This window comes from Lactuca virosa, chromosome 9, assembly GCF_052849685.1.
Source record: "Lactuca virosa cultivar CGN04683 chromosome 9, Lactuca_virosa_CGN04683_v6, whole genome shotgun sequence".
Lineage (NCBI taxonomy): Eukaryota > Viridiplantae > Streptophyta > Magnoliopsida > Asterales > Asteraceae > Lactuca > Lactuca virosa.
This window is the reverse complement of record NC_136434.1, coordinates 282,098,750-282,106,582: the sequence shown is the minus strand read 5'-3', so window position 1 is coordinate 282,106,582 and position 7,833 is coordinate 282,098,750. Positions and strand designations below refer to the sequence as shown.

General features: G+C 37.3%; 1 pseudogene; it reads left to right on the top strand.

Moving 5' to 3' along the window:
* Window positions 1-4,564: 4,564 nt before the first annotated feature.
* On the top strand, window positions 4,565-5,181 carry LOC145140590 (transcription factor LUX pseudogene; annotated as a pseudogene).
* Window positions 5,182-7,833: the final 2,652 nt, after the last annotated feature.

Sequence of the window (7,833 nt, the reverse complement as noted above, 5' to 3'; positions counted from 1 at the left end):
CGTGTCCAGTATAGAAGCTTCTCGGGATCTGTATAAAACATGGTTTATATGGATCATAAGTGATTCCCATGATGCAGTGAGCATTATTCCATGTCCTGGAAGCGGTAATTTGGCAACTATAAATATCAACTTTTAGGTCGAATTTTAGAGAGGAAATCCATAGAGTTGCAACTAACTTTGACCAAAACCAACTCTAAATTCTTTAGAATGGAGCATTCAATTTAAGAATAAGTTTTAGAGAGATTGAAGTGTAGGATCATCATTAATCATTAATTTTTCCTAGATTTTATGATGTTTAATCTAGTTTACTATGTTATTGTGTGTTCTTTTTCTGTAATCATGGGCTAATAACACTTTACTTTCGTTTAGATTAGATGAACCCTAATACTATGTGTTAATTTCTACTTTTATGGATTATTGAAGTTGGTTTTATCTTGTGTTTGGTAAATCATCCTCCTAGCATGTTAATGTTTTAATCTTTTTAGCCTTGACCTCGAGTTTTGTGTAGTTAAACGACCATTTATTGCATGAACTTCTTTACCTAGTTTTTTATGATCATTAAATTGCTAATGCTAGAGATTGACCATATCCTAGTATTGGTAGTAAATGTTGTTACTTAACTATGTTAGAGAGCATTATTTGATCATAATACATGCTTGATTATTTATTTTGATGATAGGTAAATAATTATAGATCCATTCATTCATAGTCCAAATTATCTTAAAATCAATTTGGTGTTCTTAACTTGCACGATCATTAGGGTTAAAGTTCATAAATTAATATATGCTAGTTAGTCTGATCATGATAACTAGTAAATTTTAATTTGGTAGCTCCTTTGGTCAAAAATCAAAATGATAACTGTGGTGTGGTGACTATTATGAGTATCAAATTGAGATCAAAATGACACAATTGGTTTAAAAGGAAAGCTCTTTCTCCTTGATTGGATCTCCGACGTAAAACCTTGGGAGATGATATTGATCACTTGCCATGTTTGATTTTATTGATTTGAATGCAAATTATAGAAATGATAACATGAATATGAGTACAAGTGTTTTAGTAGCTCTAGGTGTGTATGTGTGTAGTGTCAATTATACATGTGTATTGATAGTGTAATCCAAATAACTAAAAGTCTAATATATTCAGGATCCTCTACAATAAGTATTTGCACGTTGCTTTGACTTGGTATTTTCGGGTCTTAAGCCAGTTTAAAGTAATCCTCCGGAATAAATTAGTCTTTTATTGACTATTTCTGCACAAAAACAAAAGAATAAACAAGAAATATAGTCGTTAATCTTGTTAGGGAATAATAATAATAATCAATATCCTGTTATATGTTTTGGGATCCTTAAAATCCCTTAAGATCCGGGATCCTGATAGGGTTAAGTATCCCGACCCTTAATAATTGCCCCCAAATTATACCTTCAAAATATTTCGGATTAATGCTGAAGATTTGAAAGAGTATACTTTTATCAAAATTAAAAGTAAGAATTGTAAAATTTTAATTATAACGGATATAATTCTAGCCGATAAGGTTGGCATAATTATTTTTCAAATCAGTTCTTTCTCCTCTATGATCTTTGAATAAATAGGACGCATGGGTTCCCGATTTTTCTTTACTTCTTCTACTTTTCTTTCGGACATTACTCGTTATCTTCAAGGTAATCCTCTTCTTCTTTTCTTCTTATTTTTCCTATCTGTTGATCATAGTAGCCAAAAGTAGAACGTCGTGTGACACGAAAACCAACCTAATTCACATCATAATAAGCAATAAGCTCACAATTAGGAGAGATAAATCTATGTAATCCATGACCATAAGTACCTCGTACATAGCACAAAATATTGTTAAGAGAAGTGAAGTGTGGCTCTCGACGATCATGCATATATAAGGAGATATGTTGAACAACATATAAAGATCCAATCGGGTAAAGGTGAGATACTAAAGAGCACAATCAAGGTTGAAATATAAATTCGGATCATCAATCGGAGAATAGATGCACGTTCAAGAATATCATTTGCATATCTTTGTTGAGACAAAAATAAACCATAAGCAGATCGAATAGCATAAATATCCAAAAAGTAATGCAAATCTCTAAGATTAGTCATAGAAAACTCGACACTAAGAGTGGAGATGATATGGGAAAGTAACTGAGATGATAATCGTGTGAGTATGATATCATCTACATATAGAAGAAGATATGAAAGATGAGTGCCCTTTCTGCAAACAAACAAAGATGAGTCAATCTTGATGTGAATAAAACTTAGACGATAGATAAAATTAACAAAGTGCTAAAACAAAGTGTGTGGGGCCTATTTGAGACCATATAAACATCTCTTTAATAAACAGATGTGATCCGGTCTGCATGAATCCCGAAATCCTAGAGGTTGATGCATTTAAATTGTCCGTTGAAGATGCTTGTGAAGGAACGCATTCTTGATATCAACGTGTCGAATAGGCCACTTATGAGTGACTGTGCTGCTACTTGTTCACTCCACCACTAGATTCCTCCTTTCCTCTTCTTCTCTCCTTCTTCAAGCTAGAAATGGCACTAAAATGGTGAAGAACTTCAAGGATGAAGAATCTCAAGGCTCTCTAGGGCTTAGAGTGTGAGGGAGGCGGAGGGTGAACAACCCTAGCCTCCTCTTTTCTTTAAATACCGAAAATTAGGGTTTTTGGTCCTCGGATTGATCTCTCATCGTGAGTGTCGGATTGCTCACGTCGTGAGCCTCAAAATGATGTGCGGGTCCAATATACTCCTCACGATGTGAGCAAGTATTCCTCACGTCGTGAGAAGGGCCAAAACTGAAAGCTTTTAACACAATAATAATAATAATAATAATAATAATAATAATAATATCATTTTATCAAAGAAAAGCTACCCTTTAACCCACCTTGTAAGTTTTGCAATCTGTTCTTCCGGAACATTGAATTTAATAAGCACCTCTCTTGCAACATCCAGGCTTAATCTATGAAGATCAGCGTCAGTTCTAGTGACTGTAGATCCTCCTCTATTTATAGCAACTTTTTTCTTTGCAATGACATTTGAAACTGGAGCCTTGGGAGCAGTTGGAACATAGCTAAATCCTAATCCTCTACCAGATGGATCACCAACACCAGTAATCTCCAATCTTTCAATATTTCCTCTATCCTGAACAACAATATTTAAGACTTCAACCCAATAAATCATATCCAGTTAAGTATTAAGTCCCTGTTTGGTTTTTTTTTTACCTGATTCGTACAAGCAACAAAGTTGCTGCTTAAATTCCAGGGAGTTATTTGTAATTCTCTCTCGATGTGGGAAGCAGCTAAAGCTATTGCTTCATCAGGGTGCTGATTCATTGCAGAGGAGAGACCAGATGGATGAGTCATGCTGATTCCTAGACGTTTCAGTCTGTACATTCCAGCTAGCATGCTTTCAAAAGCACACACCTAACACACAAAAAGAAATAAGATAAAAGAAAAGGAAGATAAAGATAAAGATTAAAGAAAAGTGAAAACATACATTTGCTGGTGTCACCGTTCTTCTAAGCTCCTCCTCTAATGGAATACGAAAATTTCGCTTCATAACCTATGAACCCCTCTGGTGATTGGTTCCATAAATATAAAACAAACTGTTAATATATTGGTATTATGGGTAAAAAAGTAAAGTAATGAGTAAAATTTCACCTGAAAATCACAGAATAACTTTAACCTCTTTCTTAAAGAAACTTCAGCTACATTTGCAAACTGTGTAGATAACTCATTGGCATGAATGGCAGGTGTCAAGCCACGTTTTTGAAGAGCACGAAACTCATGATACATGAACACCATAAGCCTATTCATATTATACATCTGAACACCTTTTGATACAGGGGACATCACCTCCATGTGAGGCTCCTATTTACATTACACATTTTAAATAAATATATAGATGGAAAAAAAACGAAGGAAAGATATAGGTCAAACCTGTTGACCAACAACGTAAATCCGGTCAATGCGTCTTAATGAGAGCTTTCCCTTTGAAGAGCGAATGAGTAAATAGTTAGTGGATGAGAGTTTATGTGGATGTATTGGAGCTCTGTACATATTTGTTGAAAGAATTCATGGGTACCATTGTTCCTTAAGGGAATCTGACCTCTAGGGCCTGCTCTTCGAATAGAATATCAAAAGGATCAAGATTGGGTTTCCTACAAAATTAGAAAACTAAAACAACAACAGAAATACCTTGTTGGATAAACTGCTTCCCACCAAAGAACTCAGTGTAACCTTGAGAGGAGTGAAAATGAAGTGGTGAGAGAAAAATGTAAAATCATAAGCTTCTTCTTAGCTAAGATAAGGAGAGGTGCACGCAGAGGGAAAACTAGCAACACAAGACGAAGCCAACACAAAAGATTCAGAATTTAATTAGAGAAAATAAATGAAGTAGCCAACAAGTCAATTTAATTACCTGTTTTGCAGTCTTTCAGGAGCTTTCAAGACCTTTCATGAACCCTAAATTTCTCCAATCTCTGAATCCTACCCCAAAAATTGTTAACCAGGGTGTTTAATTCGTAGAAATCGGTTCAAATTGCTTACCAATTTATTGCTATGGGAGAGGAAGTCAGAACTACCGACTTCGATGTCAGCGGTGGAGATGACGACGACCGAGTTTCGGAGTGGGAGGCTGGGTTGCCGAACGTCGATTTGACTCAAGATGGTTGTGTAAGGAGAGGATACCGTCGATCTGACTCAAGACAGATCCGATTCAAGGAAATTAAGGAGAGTTGATAGCGGCGGCGCTAGCGATGGAGCTGGAGAGGAAGCTGACTCCGTTGATAGCAGCGGCGCTAGCGTTGAAAAGTATTTGTTTGGTTTGGACTCCTCAACTGCACAAGCGATTTGTGAAGGTTGTTGCGCATTTAGGAGTGAAGAGCGTTGTTCCTAAAACGATTATGCAGATGATGAACGTTGAAGGATTGACCAGAGAGAACGGCGCCAGTCATTTACAGAAGTATAGGCTTTTTGTAAAACGGATGCACGGATCATCTAACGAAGGGCCATCTTCTTCCGATCCTTTGTTCGCTTCCGCTACTGTTCCAAGAGTTTTCACGATTCAGATTAGCAGATATTACATAAATTTTTCGGGTAGGATTCAGAGATTGGGATACAAGAGAAACGATCATTATTCTTCTTCGGTAGAAATGTTACAATTTTGTGTGGAATGAATGTGGAAAAAAGCCCTAGTTGTGAAAAAAAAACCCCTAGTTGCTTATCAAGAGGAATGAACGCGCCTTATTAAAAAAATATAAAGCGACATTCTTACACGACACACATTTTACGAAAGGCGCCCTCCGTGTTTTTTTTTCTTTGCTATGACACTAATTTTAGGGCATGCAAAAATGCGCGCCCTAAACCCTTAAAATTTATGAAGAGCTAACATTATTTTTAGGTCACCCACTTTTGCGTAAAATAAATCACTGCGTGTCATAAATTGCGTGTCATTAAAGGTCTGTTTTCTTGTAGTGTACGTGTATGGGTCCTGTGCTTCCGGTAGTACGAGCCCATACTAACTTCCACACCTACCCATATTTGTCTCAGAATATCATCACAACAACCCTAACAGAACTCACTAGAAAATGCATACACCCTATTCTCATTTTCTAAAGAAAGGCTAGACATCCCTCAACTGGTCGGCTGACCCCACATAACTCACCCATGAAACTTCCACCAACCTTGCAGCACTCGTGTATGTTAATCATACATAACATTGGATCCTATAGACAGTCGAGTACTTGATTCAACCCTAAGCCCACAACCAAACAAGGAATGGGAAATAAGGCTAAATTAAACATTCTGAGGCTATAAAATCTTAGTTATGTACAATGTTGATGCATACACTAAGAAATTACAGTAATGATGTCAATTTCATATAAGGAAAACCCTAGGCCATCAGGCATCATAGAATCAAGAAATTCTTTAAGATCTCTAGCCTATCACTAGCATGTTGTCCTAACATATCACAATATCAATATAACAGTGTGGTAATTTGGGGTCTACTTACGGGCTCTGGCTGATCGTACACATCGCATCCTCTCTTGATTAATTTTGAAAACAATTTTGAAAATCATTTCTAAAACCTTTGTATTCCTTAGTATAAGACTCGATTCACATGGGTGTTCCTCCAATTCACGTAAGCCAACGCTCTGATACCAACTTTTAACGACTGAAAATTCACAACAAACTTACACTTTTAAAAACAACCCATCGTCATAAAATGTTTACATAATCATTGTTTCCAAATAGTTTATCCATATCAGAGTATCCCAAAATCATAAAGCTATAAATATAGGATGTGTACAGTCATGCCTTCGTCTTCTTGCGATCATCATAAGTACCTGAAACAACAACTAAAAACTATAAGCCAAAGCTTAGCGAGTTTCCCCCAAAGTACCACCACATAGCACACATAACATAAACGAACAAACATGTTGGGTCCAATCAGTCATCGGACTGGTATACCCCTAGCCCAATCAGTTATCGGACTGGAATGCCAATATACATTGGGTCCACTCAGTCATTGGACGGGAATACCCTCAGGCCCTCAGTACGAGTCTGGCATGTCAACCGGCCCTCATCTCATATATGGAATGCTTCTGAGCCCTCAGTTTGAGTCTGGCATGCTAACCGTCCCGTAGCTCATATCTGGAATGCTCCCGAGTTTGTTGGCTACAACACAAAGCAGTACAACCTCAACCGAACCCAATATGTCGACATATAACAGATAACAAACATAAGCAACACACAGATAAACATGCAGATAGAAATCACTGGTAGTCCTACAGATCTACCGGTCTACGCATATCAGCAACTATAATATAATCATACAACTCTATCACATACTCAACATATCAATGTATAGCAGGATATCATTCCAATAGGCCGGACTTGGTGCCTTCGACCCGTAAGTACAGTGAGGAAAACTCATCTCACAGTCTGAAAAAAAGTTAAACGACAAACTGCTCCAAATAATGACTCTACAAGTCACCTATTCAACACATAGAGACCCGGACTCAACTATTGCTCAAAATACCAAAAATACCCTTAAGTCAAACTTGGTCAACCTTGGTCAAAGTCAAAGTCAAAGTCAACGGTGCTTGATGACAAATATCCAACCTCACGTCGTGACCAGGCCTTTGTCACGTCGTGATAGTCCCCTTGGTCCGATTCTAACTTGACTCGACCTAACCTAGTCAACTCAGTCCAATAAATCGCCTGAGCGGATATCACGACGTGAGCACCCATTCTCACATCGTGAGATCCAAGGATCGTAACAGAAAACGGGTATTGGTTAACCCTCACATTGTGAGATCTTAGTTCTCACATCGTGAGCACCGTCTGAAGCTGAAAGTCACCATTTTAAGTCCTTATTCCATTAAGTCCCTGAATCCATCTCATCTCGAAGTTAAAGGGGACTCCTATAGTCTATAAATGTTTCCTTTTCTGGCCATGCATGCCCTCTTCATTATCCAACCCATTCTGAACAATATGATGATCAAGGAACTCGTAGAATCCATAGAGTTGTTTACTTTATGGATTTACTTCACTCAAGCATGCTAATCATGAAGAAAGGTGGACATGAAGAAAGGTGAACAAAATCCTAGATCTACTCATGAAATGTAATAAAGTTTGGATCTTTGATACTTACAAAGGTTCAACAGCAAGAAGAGGTGATAAAAATGTTGTTACTTGTCCATTCCACCACTAGATTACTCCTTTCCTATTCTTCTCTCCATCTTTAAGCTAGAAATGGCACCAAAATAGTTAATAACTTCAAGGATGAAGAATCTCATAGTTGTCTAGGGCTTAGAGTGTGAGGG